We start from the raw sequence: 16,067 nt of genomic DNA on the forward strand, positions 1-16,067 counted from the left end.
ATATTGACTGAACGACAACAGGACTCTTGACAAACGTGTCACCACTTCTGAACGAATGACGATGCGAACCTCTTGGCATTCTAAAGACCGGGATTTTAATATTCTCTCTGACGTCTTTGTTTTTCAGGGCTACCACAGGCCGAACCATTACATCGCTACCCAAGGTAAGATGGGATACTATGAACTGTGTGTGTGGATGGGTGGATTGATTTGTTAAGGCTGTCTGTTTTTTTTGTTGTTTTTTTAAGTGAGGCTGTATTCAGGTGTGCTCAGACATCTCTCTCACTTTTCAACATCTTGTATATATATATATATTTACATGTTCCTTGTAGAGCCTTGCTTACAGTCTCTCAAGATCTCTTACAGTCTCTCACAGTCTCTCAAGATGCTGAAAGAAATAAATCCTATTGTTCCACTCCTGTTCCTCAGTCAAAATGTGTATAGCGCCTCACAATCATCACACACAACACCACACTGCTATCAGCCTCTTTTAACACTTCTCCTAATCTTTCCCAAACATTACTGTTCTGGTCTTCTCTTCTATAACAGACTACTGTTCTGGTCCTCTCTTCTATAACAGACAACTGTTCTGGTCCTCTCTTCTATAACATTAGACTACTGTTCTGGTCCTCTCTTCTATAACATTAGACTACTGTTCTGGTCCTCTCTTCTATAACATTAGACTACTGTTCTGGTCCTCTCTTCTATAACAGACTACTGTTCTGGTCCTCTCTTCTATAACAGACTACTGTTCTGGTCCTCTCTTCTATAACAGACTACTGTTCTGGTCATCTCTTCTATAACATTAGACTACTGTTCTGGTCCTCTCTTCTATAACATTAGACTACTGTTCTGGTCCTCTCTACTATAACATTAGACTACTGTTCTGGTCCTCTCTTCTATAACATTAGACTACTGTTCTGGTCCTCTCTTCTATAACATTAGACTACTGTTCTGGTCCTCTCTTCTATAACATTAGACTACTGTTCTGGTCCTCTCTTCTATAACATTAGACTACTGTTCTGGTCCTCTCTTCTATAACAGACTACTGTTCTGGTCCTCTCTTCTATAACAGACTACTGTTCTGGTCCTCTCTACTATAACAGACTACTGTTCTGGTCCTCTCTTCTATAACAGACTACTGTTCTGGTCCTCTCTACTATAACAGACTACTGTTCTGGTCCTCTCTTCTATAACAGACTACTGTTCTGGTCCTCTCTTCTATAACATTAGACTACTGTTCTGGTCCTCTCTACTATAACATTAGACTACTGTTCTGGTCCTCTCTTCTAGAACATTAGACTACTGTTCTGGTCCTCTCTTCTATAACATTAGACTACTGTTCTGGTCCTCTCTTCTATAACATTAGACTACTGTTCTGGTCCTCTCTTCTATAACAGACTACTGTTCTGGTCCTCTCTTCTAGAACATTAGACTACTGTTCTGGTCCTCTCTTCTATAACATTAGACTACTGTTCTGGTCCTCTCTTCTATAACAGACTACTGTTCTGGTCCTCTCTTCTAGAACATTAGACTACTGTTCTGGTCCTCTCTTCTATAACATTAGACTACTGTTCTGGTCCTCTCTTCTATAACATTAGACTACTGTTCTGGTCCTCTCTTCTATAACATTAGACTACTGTTCTGGTCCTCTCTTCTATAACAGACTACTGTTCTGGTCCTCTCTTCTATAACATTAGACTACTGTTCTGGTCCTCTCTTCTATAACAGACTACTGTTCTGGTCCTCTCTTCTATAACATTAGACTACTGTTCTGGTCCTCTCTTCTATAACATTAGACTACTGTTCTGGTCCTCTCTTCTATAACAGACTACTGTTCTGGTCCTCTCTTCTATAACAGACTACTGTTCTGGTCCTCTCTTCTATAACAGACTACTGTTCTGGTCCTCTCTACTATAACAGACTACTGTTCTGGTCCTCTCTTCTATAACAGACTACTGTTCTGGTCCTCTCTACTATAACAGACTACTGTTCTGGTCCTCTCTTCTATAACAGACTACTGTTCTGGTCCTCTCTTCTATAACAGACTACTGTTCTGGTCCTCTCTTCTATAACAGACTACTGTTCTGGTCCTCTCTTCTACAACATTAGACAACTGTTCTGGTCCTCTCTTCTATAACAGACTACTGTTCTGGTCCTCTCTTCTATAACAGACTACTGTTCTGGTCCTCTCTTCTATAACATTAGACTACTGTTCTGGTCCTCTCTACTATAACATTAGACAACTGTTCTGGTTCTCTCTTCTATAACATTAGACTACTGTTCTGGTCCTCTCTTCTATAACAGACTACTGTTCTGGTCCTCTCTTCTATAACATTAGACTACTGTTCTGGTCCTCTCTTCTATAACAGACTACTGTTCTGGTCCTCTCTTCTATAACATTAGACTACTGTTCTGGTCGTCTCTTCTATAACATTAGACTACTGTTCTGGTCCTCTCTTCTATAACAGACTACTGTTCTGGTCCTCTCTTCTATAACATTAGACTACTGTTCTGGTCCTCTCTTCTATAACATTAGACTACTGTTCTGGTCCTCTCTTCTATAACAGACTACTGTTCTGGTCCTCTCTTCTATAACATTAGACTACTGTTCTGGTCCTCTCTTCTATAACATTAGACTACTGTTCTGGTCCTCTCTTCTATATCAGACTACTGTTCTGGTCCTCTCTTCTATAACATTAGACTACTGTTCTGGTCCTCTCTTCTATAACATTAGACTACTGTTCTGGTCCTCTCTTCTATATCAGACTACTGTTCTGGTCCTCTCTTCTATAACATTAGACTACTGTTCTGGTCCTCTCTTCTATAACATTAGACTACTGTTCTGGTCCTCTCTTCTATAACAGACTACTGTTCTGGTCCTCTCTTCTATAACAGACTACTGTTCTGGTCCTCTCTTCTATAACAGACTACTGTTCTGGTCCTCTCTTCTATAACATTAGACTACTGTTCTGGTCCTCTCTTCTATAACAGATTACTGTTCTGGTCCTCTCTTCTATAACAGACTACTGCTCTGGTCCTCTCTTCTATAACATTAGACTACTGTTCTGGTCCTCTCTTCTATAACATTAGACTACTGTTCTGGTCCTCTCTTCTATAACATTAGACTACTGTTCTGGTCCTCTCTTCTATAACAGATTACTGTTCTGGTCCTCTCTTCTATAACAGACTACTGCTCTGGTCCTCTCTTCTATAACATTAGACTACTGTTCTGGTCCTCTCTTCTATAACAGACTACTGCTCTGGTCCTCTCTTATATAACAGATTACTGTTCTGGTCCTCTCTTCTATAACAGACTACTGCTCTGGTCCTCTCTTCTATAACATTAGACTACTGTTCTGGTCCTCTCTTCTATAACAGACTACTGCTCTGGTCCTCTCTTCTATAACATTAGACTACTGTTCTGGTCCTCTCTTCTATAACAGACTACTGCTCTGGTCCTCTCTTCTATAACAGACTACTGTTCTGGTCCTCTCTTCTATAACATTAGACTACTGTTCTGGTCCTCTCTTCTATAACAGACTACTGTTCTGGTCCTCTCTTCTATAACATTAGACTACTGTTCTGGTCCTCTCTTCTATAACATTAGACTACTGTTCTGGTCCTCTCTTCTATAACAGACTACTGCTCTGGTCCTCTCTTCTATAACATTAGACTACTGTTCTGGTCCTCTCTTATCTAACAGACTACTGTTCTGGTCCTCTCTTCTATAACATTAGATTACTGTTCTGGTCCTCTCTTCTATAACATTAGATTACTGTTCTGGTCCTCTCTTCTATAACAGACTACTGCTCTGGTCCTCTCTTCTATAACATTAGACTACTGTTCTGGTCCTCTCTTCTATAACAGACTACTGTTCTGGTCCTCTCTTCTATAACATTAGACTACTGTTCTGGTCCTCTCTTCTATAACAGATTACTGTTCTGGTCCTCTCTTCTATAACAGACTACTGCTCTGGTCCTCTCTTCTATAACATTAGACTACTGTTCTGGTCCTCTCTTCTATAACAGACTACTGCTCTGGTCCTCTCTTCTATAACAGACTACTGTTCTGGTCTTCTCTTCTATAACAGACTACTGTTCTGGTCCTCTTTTCTATAACATTAGACTACTGTTCTGGTCCTCTCTTCTATAACATTAGACTACTGTTCTGGTCCTCTCTTCTATAACATTAGACAACTGTTCTGGTCCTCTCTTCTATAACATTAGACTACTGTTCTGGTCCTCTCTTCTATAACATTAGACTACTGTTCTGGTCCTCTCTTCTATAACATTAGACAACTGTTCTGGTCCTCTCTTCTATAACATTAGACTACTGTTCTGGTCCTCTCTTCTATAACAGACTACTGCTCTGGTCCTCTCTTCTATAACAGACTACTGTTCTGGTCCTCTCTTCTATAACATCAGACTACTGTTCTGGTCCTCTCTTCTATAACATTAGACTACTGTTCTGGTCCTCTCTACTATAACATTAGACTACTGTTCTGGTCCTCTCTTCTATAACATCAGACTACTGTTCTGGTCCTCTCTTCTATAACATTAGACTACTGTTCTGGTCCTCTCTTCTATAACATTAGACTACTGTTCTGGTCCTCTCTTCTATAACATCAGACTACTGTTCTGGTCCTCTCTTCTATAACATTAGACTACTGTTCTGGTCCTCTCTACTATAACATTAGACTACTGTTCTGGTCCTCTCTTCTATAACATCAGACTACTGTTCTGGTTCTCTCTTCTATAACATTAGACTACTGTTCTGGTCCTCTCTTCTATAACATCAGACTACTGTTCTGGTCCTCTCTTCTATAACATTAGACTACTGTTCTGGTCCTCTCTACTATAACATTAGACTACTGTTCTGGTCCTCTCTTCTATAACATTAGACAACTGTTCTGGTCCTCTCTTCTATAACATTAGACTACTGTTCTGGTCCTCTTTTCTATAACAGACTACTGTTCTGGTCCTCTCTTCTATAACAGACTACTGTTCTGGTCCTCTCTTCTATAACATTAGACTACTGTTCTGGTCCTCTCTTCTATAACAGACTACTGTTCTGGTCCTCTCTTCTATAACATTAGACTACTGTTCTGGTCTTCTCTTCTATAACAGACTACTGTTCTGGTCCTTTCTTCTATAACATTAGACTACTGTTCTGGTCCTCTCTTCTATAACATTAGACAACTGTTCTGGTCCTCTCTTCTATAACAGACTACTGTTCTGGTCCTCTCTTCTATAACAGACTACTGTTCTGGTCCTCTCTTCTATAACATTAGACTACTGTTCTGGTCTTCTCTTCTATAACATTAGACTACTGTTCTGGTCTTCTCTTCTATAACAGACTACTGTTCTGGTCCTCTCTTCTATAACAGACTACTGTTCTGGTCCTCTCTTCTATAACATTAGACTACTGTTCTGGTCTTCTCTTCTATAACATTAGACTACTGTTCTGGTCTTCTCTTCTATAACAGACTACTGTTCTGGTCCTCTCTTCTATAACAGACTACTGTTCTGGTCCTCTCTTCTATAACATTAGACTACTGTTCTGGTCCTCTCTTCTATAACATTAGACTACTGTTCTGGTCTTCTCTTCTATAACAGACTACTGTTCTGGTCCTCTCTTCTATAACATTAGACTACTGTTCTGGTCCTTTCTTCTATAACATTAGACTACTGTTCTGGTCCTCTCTTCTATAACATTAGACAACTGTTCTGGTCCTCTCTTCTATAACATTAGACTACTGTTCTGGTCCTTTCTTCTATAACATTAGACTACTGTTCTGGTCCTCTCTTCTATAACATTAGACAACTGTTCTGGTCCTCTCTTCTATAACAGACTACTGTTCTGGTCCTTTCTTCTATAACATTAGACTACTGTTCTGGTCCTCTCTTCTATAACATTAGACAACTGTTCTGGTCCTCTCTTCTATAACAGACTACTGTTCTGGTCCTCTCTTCTACAACATTAGACTACTGTTCTGGTCCTCTCTTCTATAACATTAGACTACTGTTCTGGTCCTCTCTTCTATAACATTAGACTACTGTTCTGGTCCTCTCTTCTACAACATTAGACTACTGTTCTGGTCCTCTCTTTTATAACAGACTACTGTTCTGGTCCTCTCTTCTATAACAGACTACTGTTCTGGTCCTCTCTTCTATAACATTAGACTACTGTTCTGGTCCTCTCTTCTATAACATTAGACTACTGTTCTGGTCCTCTCTTCTATAACATTAGACTACTGTTCTGGTCCTCTCTTCTATAACATTAGACTACTGTTCTGGTCCTCTCTTCTATAACAGACTACTGTTCTGGTCCTCTCTTCTAGAACATTAGACTACTGTTCTGGTCCTCTCTTCTATAACAGACTACTGTTCTGGTCCTTTCTTCTATAACATTAGACTACTGTTCTGGTCCTCTCTTCTATAACATTAGACTACTGTTCTGGTCCTCTCTTCTATAACATTAGACTACTGTTCTGGTCCTCTCTTCTATAACATTAGACTACTGTTCTGGTCCTCTCTTCTATAACATTAGACTGCTGTTCTGGTCCTCTCTTCTATAACATTAGACTACTGTTCTGGTCCTCTCTTCTATAACATTAGACTACTGTTCTGGTCCTCTCTTCTATAACATTAGACTACTGTTCTGGTCCTCTCTTCTATAACATTAGACTACTGTTCTGGTCCTCTCTTCTATAACATTAGACTACTGTTCTGGTCCTCTCTTCTATAACATTAGACTACTGTTCTGGTCCTCTCTTCTATAACATTAGACTACTGTTCTGGTCCTCTCTTCTATAACAGACTACTGTTCTGGTCCTCTCTTCTATAACATTAGACTACTGTTCTGGTCCTCTCTTCTATAACATACTACTGTTCTGGTCCTCTCTTCTATAACATTAGACTACTGTTCTGGTCTTCTCTTCTATAACAGACTACTGTTCTGGTCCTCTCTTCTATAACATTAGACTACTGTTCTGGTCCTCTCTTCTATAACATTAGACTACTGTTCTGGTCCTCTCTTCTATAACAGACTACTGTTCTGGTTCTCTCTTCTATAACAGACTACTGTTCTGGTCTTCTCTTCTATAACAGACTACTGTTCTGGTCTTCTCTTCTATAACAGACTACTGTTCTGGTCCTCTCTTCTATAACATTAGACTACTGTTCTGGTCCTCTCTTCTATAACAGACTACTGTTCTGGTCCTCTCTTCTATAACATTAGACTACTGCTCTGGTCCTCTCTTCTATAACATTAGACTACTGTTCTGGTCCTCTCTTCTATAACATTAGACTACTGTTCTGGTCCTCTCTTCTATAACATTAGACTACTGTTCTGGTCCTCTCTTCTATAACATTAGACTGCTGTTCTGGTCCTCTCTTCTATAACATTAGACTACTGTTCTGGTCCTCTCTTCTATAACATTAGACTACTGTTCTGGTCCTCTCTTCTATAACATTAGACTACTGTTCTGGTCCTCTCTTCTATAACATTAGACTGCTGTTCTGGTCCTCTCTTCTATAACATTAGACTACTGTTCTGGTCCTCTCTTCTATAACATTAGACTACTGTTCTGGTCCTCTCTTCTATAACATTAGACTACTGTTCTGGTCCTCTCTTCTATAACATTAGACTACTGTTCTGGTCCTCTCTTCTATAACATTAGACTACTGTTCTGGTCCTCTCTTCTATAACATTAGACTACTGTTCTGGTCCTCTCTTCTATAACATTAGACTACTGTTCTGGTCCTCTCTTCTATAACAGACTACTGTTCTGGTCCTCTCTTCTATAACATTAGACTACTGTTCTGGTCCTCTCTTCTATAACATACTACTGTTCTGGTCCTCTCTTCTATAACATTAGACTACTGTTCTGGTCTTCTCTTCTATAACAGACTACTGTTCTGGTCCTCTCTTCTATAACATTAGACTACTGTTCTGGTCCTCTCTTCTATAACATTAGACTACTGTTCTGGTCCTCTCTTCTATAACAGACTACTGTTCTGGTTCTCTCTTCTATAACAGACTACTGTTCTGGTCTTCTCTTCTATAACAGACTACTGTTCTGGTCTTCTCTTCTATAACAGACTACTGTTCTGGTCCTCTCTTCTATAACATTAGACTACTGTTCTGGTCCTCTCTTCTATAACAGACTACTGTTCTGGTCCTCTCTTCTATAACATTAGACTACTGCTCTGGTCCTCTCTTCTATAACATTAGACTACTGTTCTGGTCCTCTCTTCTATAACAGACTACTGTTCTGGTCCTCTCTTCTATAACAGATTACTGTTCTGGTCCTCTCTTCTATAACAGACTACTGCTCTGGTCCTCTCTTCTATAACATTAGACTACTGTTCTGGTCCTCTCTTCTAGAACATTAGACTACTGTTCTGGTCCTCTCTTCTATAACATTAGACTACTGTTCTGGTCCTCTCTTCTATAACAGACTACTGTTCTGGTCCTCTCTTCTAGAACATTAGACTACTGTTCTGGTCCTCTCTTCTATAACATTAGACTACTGTTCTGGTCCTCTCTTCTATAACATTACACTACTGTTCTGGTCCTCTCTTCTATAACATTAGACTACTGTTCTGGTCCTCTCTTCTATAACAGACTACTGTTCTGGTCCTCTCTTCTATAACATTAGACTACTGTTCTGGTCCTCTCTTCTATAACAGACTACTGTTCTGGTCCTCTCTTCTATAACATTAGACTACTGTTCTGGTCCTCTCTTCTATAACATTAGACTACTGTTCTGGTCCTCTCTTCTATAACAGACTACTGTTCTGGTCCTCTCTTCTATAACAGACTACTGTTCTGGTCCTCTCTTCTATAACAGACTACTGTTCTGGTCCTCTCTACTATAACAGACTACTGTTCTGGTCCTCTCTACTATAACAGACTACTGTTCTGGTCCTCTCTTCTATAACAGACTACTGTTCTGGTCCTCTCTTCTATAACAGACTACTGTTCTGGTCCTCTCTTCTATAACAGACTACTGTTCTGGTCCTCTCTTCTACAACATTAGACAACTGTTCTGGTCCTCTCTTCTATAACAGACTACTGTTCTGGTCCTCTCTTCTATAACAGACTACTGTTCTGGTCCTCTCTTCTATAACATTAGACTACTGTTCTGGTCCTCTCTACTATAACAGACTACTGTTCTGGTCCTCTCTTCTATAACAGACTACTGTTCTGGTCCTCTCTACTATAACATTAGACAACTGTTCTGGTTCTCTCTTCTATAACATTAGACTACTGTTCTGGTCCTCTCTTCTATAACAGACTACTGTTCTGGTCCTCTCTTCTATAACATTAGACTACTGTTCTGGTCCTCTCTTCTATAACAGACTACTGTTCTGGTCCTCTCTTCTATAACATTAGACTACTGTTCTGGTCCTCTCTTCTATAACAGACTACTGTTCTGGTCCTCTCTTCTATAACATTAGACTACTGTTCTGGTCGTCTCTTCTATAACATTAGACTACTGTTCTGGTCCTCTCTTCTATAACAGACTACTGTTCTGGTCCTCTCTTCTATAACATTAGACTACTGTTCTGGTCCTCTCTTCTATAACATTAGACTACTGTTCTGGTCCTCTCTTCTATAACAGACTACTGTTCTGGTCCTCTCTTCTATAACATTAGACTACTGTTCTGGTCCTCTCTTCTATAACATTAGACTACTGTTCTGGTCCTCTCTTCTATATCAGACTACTGTTCTGGTCCTCTCTTCTATAACATTAGACTACTGTTCTGGTCCTCTCTTCTATAACATTAGACTACTGTTCTGGTCCTCTCTTCTATATCAGACTACTGTTCTGGTCCTCTCTTCTATAACATTAGACTACTGTTCTGGTCCTCTCTTCTATAACATTAGACTACTGTTCTGGTCCTCTCTTCTATAACAGACTACTGTTCTGGTCCTCTCTTCTATAACAGACTACTGTTCTGGTCCTCTCTTCTATAACAGACTACTGTTCTGGTCCTCTCTTCTATAACATTAGACTACTGTTCTGGTCCTCTCTTCTATAACAGATTACTGTTCTGGTCCTCTCTTCTATAACAGACTACTGCTCTGGTCCTCTCTTCTATAACATTAGACTACTGTTCTGGTCCTCTCTTCTATAACATTAGACTACTGTTCTGGTCCTCTCTTCTATAACATTAGACTACTGTTCTGGTCCTCTCTTCTATAACAGATTACTGTTCTGGTCCTCTCTTCTATAACAGACTACTGCTCTGGTCCTCTCTTCTATAACATTAGACTACTGTTCTGGTCCTCTCTTCTATAACAGACTACTGCTCTGGTCCTCTCTTCTATAACAGATTACTGTTCTGGTCCTCTCTTCTATAACAGACTACTGCTCTGGTCCTCTCTTCTATAACATTAGACTACTGTTCTGGTCCTCTCTTCTATAACAGACTACTGTTCTGGTCCTCTCTTCTATAACAGACTACTGCTCTGGTCCTCTCTTCTATAACATTAGACTACTGTTCTGGTCCTCTCTTCTATAACAGACTACTGCTCTGGTCCTCTCTTCTATAACAGACTACTGTTCTGGTCCTCTCTTCTATAACATTAGACTACTGTTCTGGTCCTCTCTTCTATAACAGACTACTGTTCTGGTCCTCTCTTCTATAACATTAGACTACTGTTCTGGTCCTCTCTTCTATAACAGACTACTGTTCTGGTCCTCTCTTCTATAACATTAGACTACTGTTCTGGTCCTCTCTTCTATAACATTAGACTACTGTTCTGGTCCTCTCTTCTATAACAGACTACTGCTCTGGTCCTCTCTTCTATAACATTAGACTACTGTTCTGGTCCTCTCTTATCTAACAGACTACTGTTCTGGTCCTCTCTTCTATAACATTAGATTACTGTTCTGGTCCTCTCTTCTATAACATTAGATTACTGTTCTGGTCCTCTCTTCTATAACAGACTACTGCTCTGGTCCTCTCTTCTATAACATTAGACTACTGTTCTGGTCCTCTCTTCTATAACAGACTACTGTTCTGGTCCTCTCTTCTATAACATTAGACTACTGTTCTGGTCCTCTCTTCTATAACAGATTACTGTTCTGGTCCTCTCTTCTATAACAGACTACTGCTCTGGTCCTCTCTTCTATAACATTAGACTACTGTTCTGGTCCTCTCTTCTATAACAGACTACTGCTCTGGTCCTCTCTTCTATAACAGACTACTGTTCTGGTCCTCTCTTCTATAACATCAGACTACTGTTCTGGTCCTCTCTTCTATAACATTAGACTACTGTTCTGGTCCTCTCTACTATAACATTAGACTACTGTTCTGGTCCTCTCTTCTATAACATCAGACTACTGTTCTGGTCCTCTCTTCTATAACATTAGACTACTGTTCTGGTCCTCTCTTCTATAACATTAGACTACTGTTCTGGTCCTCTCTTCTATAACATCAGACTACTGTTCTGGTCCTCTCTTCTATAACATTAGACTACTGTTCTGGTCCTCTCTACTATAACATTAGACTACTGTTCTGGTCCTCTCTTCTATAACATCAGACTACTGTTCTGGTTCTCTCTTCTATAACATTAGACTACTGTTCTGGTCCTCTCTTCTATAACATCAGACTACTGTTCTGGTCCTCTCTTCTATAACATTAGACTACTGTTCTGGTCCTCTCTACTATAACATTAGACTACTGTTCTGGTCCTCTCTTCTATAACATTAGACAACTGTTCTGGTCCTCTCTTCTATAACATTAGACTACTGTTCTGGTCCTCTTTTCTATAACAGACTACTGTTCTGGTCCTCTCTTCTATAACAGACTACTGTTCTGGTCCTCTCTTCTATAACATTAGACTACTGTTCTGGTCCTCTCTTCTATAACAGACTACTGTTCTGGTCCTCTCTTCTATAACATTAGACTACTGTTCTGGTCTTCTCTTCTATAACAGACTACTGTTCTGGTCCTTTCTTCTATAACATTAGACTACTGTTCTGGTCCTCTCTTCTATAACATTAGACAACTGTTCTGGTCCTCTCTTCTATAACAGACTACTGTTCTGGTCCTCTCTTCTATAACAGACTACTGTTCTGGTCCTCTCTTCTATAACATTAGACTACTGTTCTGGTCTTCTCTTCTATAACATTAGACTACTGTTCTGGTCTTCTCTTCTATAACAGACTACTGTTCTGGTCCTCTCTTCTATAACAGACTACTGTTCTGGTCCTCTCTTCTATAACAGACTACTGTTCTGGTCCTCTCTTCTATAACATTAGACTACTGTTCTGGTCCTCTCTTCTATAACATTAGACTACTGTTCTGGTCTTCTCTTCTATAACAGACTACTGTTCTGGTCCTCTCTTCTATAACATTAGACTACTGTTCTGGTCCTTTCTTCTATAACATTAGACTACTGTTCTGGTCCTCTCTTCTATAACATTAGACAACTGTTCTGGTCCTCTCTTCTATAACATTAGACTACTGTTCTGGTCCTTTCTTCTATAACATTAGACTACTGTTCTGGTCCTCTCTTCTATAACATTAGACAACTGTTCTGGTCCTCTCTTCTATAACAGACTACTGTTCTGGTCCTTTCTTCTATAACATTAGACTACTGTTCTGGTCCTCTCTTCTATAACATTAGACAACTGTTCTGGTCCTCTCTTCTATAACAGACTACTGTTCTGGTCCTCTCTTCTACAACATTAGACTACTGTTCTGGTCCTCTCTTCTATAACATTAGACTACTGTTCTGGTCCTCTCTTCTATAACATTAGACTACTGTTCTGGTCCTCTCTTCTACAACATTAGACTACTGTTCTGGTCCTCTCTTCTATAACAGACTACTGTTCTGGTCCTCTCTTCTATAACAAACTACTGTTCTGGTCCTCTCTTCTATAACATTAGACTACTGTTCTGGTCCTCTCTTCTATAACATTAGACTACTGTTCTGGTCCTCTCTTCTATAACATTAGACTACTGTTCTGGTCCTCTCTTCTATAACATTAGACTACTGTTCTGGTCCTCTCTTCTATAACAGACTACTGTTCTGGTCCTCTCTTCTAGAACATTAGACTACTGTTCTGGTCCTCTCTTCTATAACAGACTACTGTTCTGGTCCTTTCTTCTATAACATTAGACTACTGTTCTGGTCCTCTCTTCTATAACATTAGACTACTGTTCTGGTCCTCTCTTCTATAACATTAGACTACTGTTCTGGTCCTCTCTTCTATAACATTAGACTACTGTTCTGGTCCTCTCTTCTATAACATTAGACTGCTGTTCTGGTCCTCTCTTCTATAACATTAGACTACTGTTCTGGTCCTCTCTTCTATAACATTAGACTACTGTTCTGGTCCTCTCTTCTATAACATTAGACTACTGTTCTGGTCCTCTCTTCTATAACATTAGACTACTGTTCTGGTCCTCTCTTCTATAACATTAGACTACTGTTCTGGTCCTCTCTTCTATAACATTAGACTACTGTTCTGGTCCTCTCTTCTATAACATTAGACTACTGTTCTGGTCCTCTCTTCTATAACAGACTACTGTTCTGGTCCTCTCTTCTATAACATTAGACTACTGTTCTGGTCCTCTCTTCTATAACATACTACTGTTCTGGTCCTCTCTTCTATAACATTAGACTACTGTTCTGGTCTTCTCTTCTATAACAGACTACTGTTCTGGTCCTCTCTTCTATAACATTAGACTACTGTTCTGGTCCTCTCTTCTATAACATTAGACTACTGTTCTGGTCCTCTCTTCTATAACAGACTACTGTTCTGGTTCTCTCTTCTATAACAGACTACTGTTCTGGTCTTCTCTTCTATAACAGACTACTGTTCTGGTCTTCTCTTCTATAACAGACTACTGTTCTGGTCCTCTCTTCTATAACATTAGACTACTGTTCTGGTCCTCTCTTCTATAACAGACTACTGTTCTGGTCCTCTCTTCTATAACATTAGACTACTGCTCTGGTCCTCTCTTCTATAACATTAGACTACTGTTCTGGTCCTCTCTTCTATAACAGACTACTGTTCTGGTCCTCTCTTCTACAACATTAGACTACTGTTCTGGTCCTCTCTTCTATAACAGACTACTGTTCTGGTCCTCTCTTCTATAACATTAGACTACTGTTCTGGTCCTCTCTTCTATAACAGACTACTGTTCTGGTCCTCTCTTCTATAACATTAGACTACTGCTCTGGTCCTCTCTTCTACAACATTAGACTACTGTTCTGGTTCTCTCTTCTATAACAGACTACTGTTCTGGTCCTCTATTCTATAACAGACTACTGTTCTGGTCCTCTCTTCTATAACAGACTACTGTTCTGGTCTTCTCTTCTATAACAGACTACTGTTCTGGTCCTCTCTTCTATAACATTAGACTACTGTTCTGGTCCTCTCTTCTATAACATTAGACTACTGTTCTGGTCCTCTCTTCTATAACAGACTACTGTTCTGGTCCTCTCTTCTATAACAGACTACTGTTCTGGTCCTCTCTTCTATAACATTAGACTACTGTTCTGGTCCTCTCTTCTATAACAGACTACTGTTCTGGTCCTCTCTTCTATAACAGACTACTGTTCTGGTCCTCTCTTCTATAACAGACTACTGTTCTGGTCCTCTCTTCTATAACATTAGACTACTGTTCTGGTCCTCTCTACTATAACATTAGACAACTGTTCTGGTCCTCTCTTCTATAACATTAGACTACTGTTCTGGTCCTCTCTTCTATAACAGACTACTGTTCTGGTCCTCTCTTCTATAACATTAGACTACTGTTCTGGTCCTCTCTTCTATAACAGACTACTGTTCTGGTCCTCTCTTCTATAACAGACTACTGTTCTGGTCCTCTCTTCTATAACAGACAACTGTTCTGGTCCTCTCTTCTATAACATTAGACTACTGTTCTGGTCCTCTCTACTATAACATTAGACTACTGTTCTGGTCCTCTCTTCTATAACAGACTACTGTTCTGGTCCTCTCTTCTATAACAGACTACTGTTCTGGTCCTCTCTTCTATAACAGACAACTGTTCTGGTCCTCTCTTCTATAACATTAGACTACTGTTCTGGTCCTCTCTTCTATAACATTAGACTACTGTTCTGGTCCTCTCTTCTATAACATTAGACTACTGTTCTGGTCCTCTCTTCTATAACATTAGACTACTGTTCTGGTCCTCTCTTCTATAACAGACTACTGTTCTGGTCCTCTCTTCTATAACATTAGACTACTGTTCTGGTCCTCTCTTCTATAACAGACAACTGTTCTGGTCCTCTCTTCTATAACATTAGACTACTGTTCTGGTCCTCTCTTCTATAACATTAGACTACTGTTCTGGTCCTCTCTTCTATAACAGACAACTGTTCTGGTCCTCTCTTCTATAACATTAGACTACTGTTCTGGTCCTCTCTTCTATAACAGACAACTGTTCTGGTCCTCTCTTCTATAACATTAGACTACTGTTCTGGTCCTCTCTTATCTAACATTAGACTACTGTTCTGGTCCTCTCTTATCTAACAGACTACTGTTCTGGTCCTCTCTTCTATAACATTAGACTACTGTTCTGGTCCTCTCTTCTATAACATTAGACTACTGTTCTGGTCCTCTCTTCTATAACAGACTACTGTTCTGGTCCTCTCTACTATAACAGACTACTGTTCTGGTCCTCTCTTCTATAACAGACTACTGTTCTGGTCCTCTCTTCTATAACATTAGACTACTGTTCTGGTCCTCTCTTCTATAACAGACTACTGTTCTGGTCCTCTCTTCTATAACATTAGACTACTGTTCTGGTCCTCTCTTCTATAACATTAGACTACTGTTCTGGTCCTCTCTTCTATAACATTAGACTACTGTTCTGGTCCTCTCTTCTATAACATTAGACTACTGTTCTGGTCCTCTCTTCTATAACATTAGACTACTGTTCTGGTCCTCTCTTCTATATCAGACTACTGTTCTGGTCCTCTCTTATCTAACAGACTACTGTTCTGGTCCTCTCTTCTATAACATTAGACTGCTGTTCTGGTCCTCTCTTCTATAACATTAGACTACTGTTCTG

The 16,067-nt window shown here is 39.6% G+C and overlaps 1 pseudogene across 1 annotated transcript in view; it reads left to right on the forward strand.

The window, feature by feature from the left end:
* Positions 1 to 16,067, forward strand: part of LOC110530822 (receptor-type tyrosine-protein phosphatase mu-like) — a 583,690-nt pseudogene that overhangs the window by 483,560 nt on the left and 84,063 nt on the right. Inside the window, exon 23 of the transcript XR_016482710.1 lies at positions 128 to 164. The product of XR_016482710.1 is annotated as a receptor-type tyrosine-protein phosphatase mu-like (transcript). The remainder of the gene's footprint in view (positions 1 to 127; positions 165 to 16,067) is intronic.

This window comes from Oncorhynchus mykiss, chromosome 8, assembly GCF_057628025.1.
Source record: "Oncorhynchus mykiss isolate SJ-2025 chromosome 8, ASM5762802v1, whole genome shotgun sequence".
Taxonomy (NCBI): domain Eukaryota; kingdom Metazoa; phylum Chordata; class Actinopteri; order Salmoniformes; family Salmonidae; genus Oncorhynchus; species Oncorhynchus mykiss.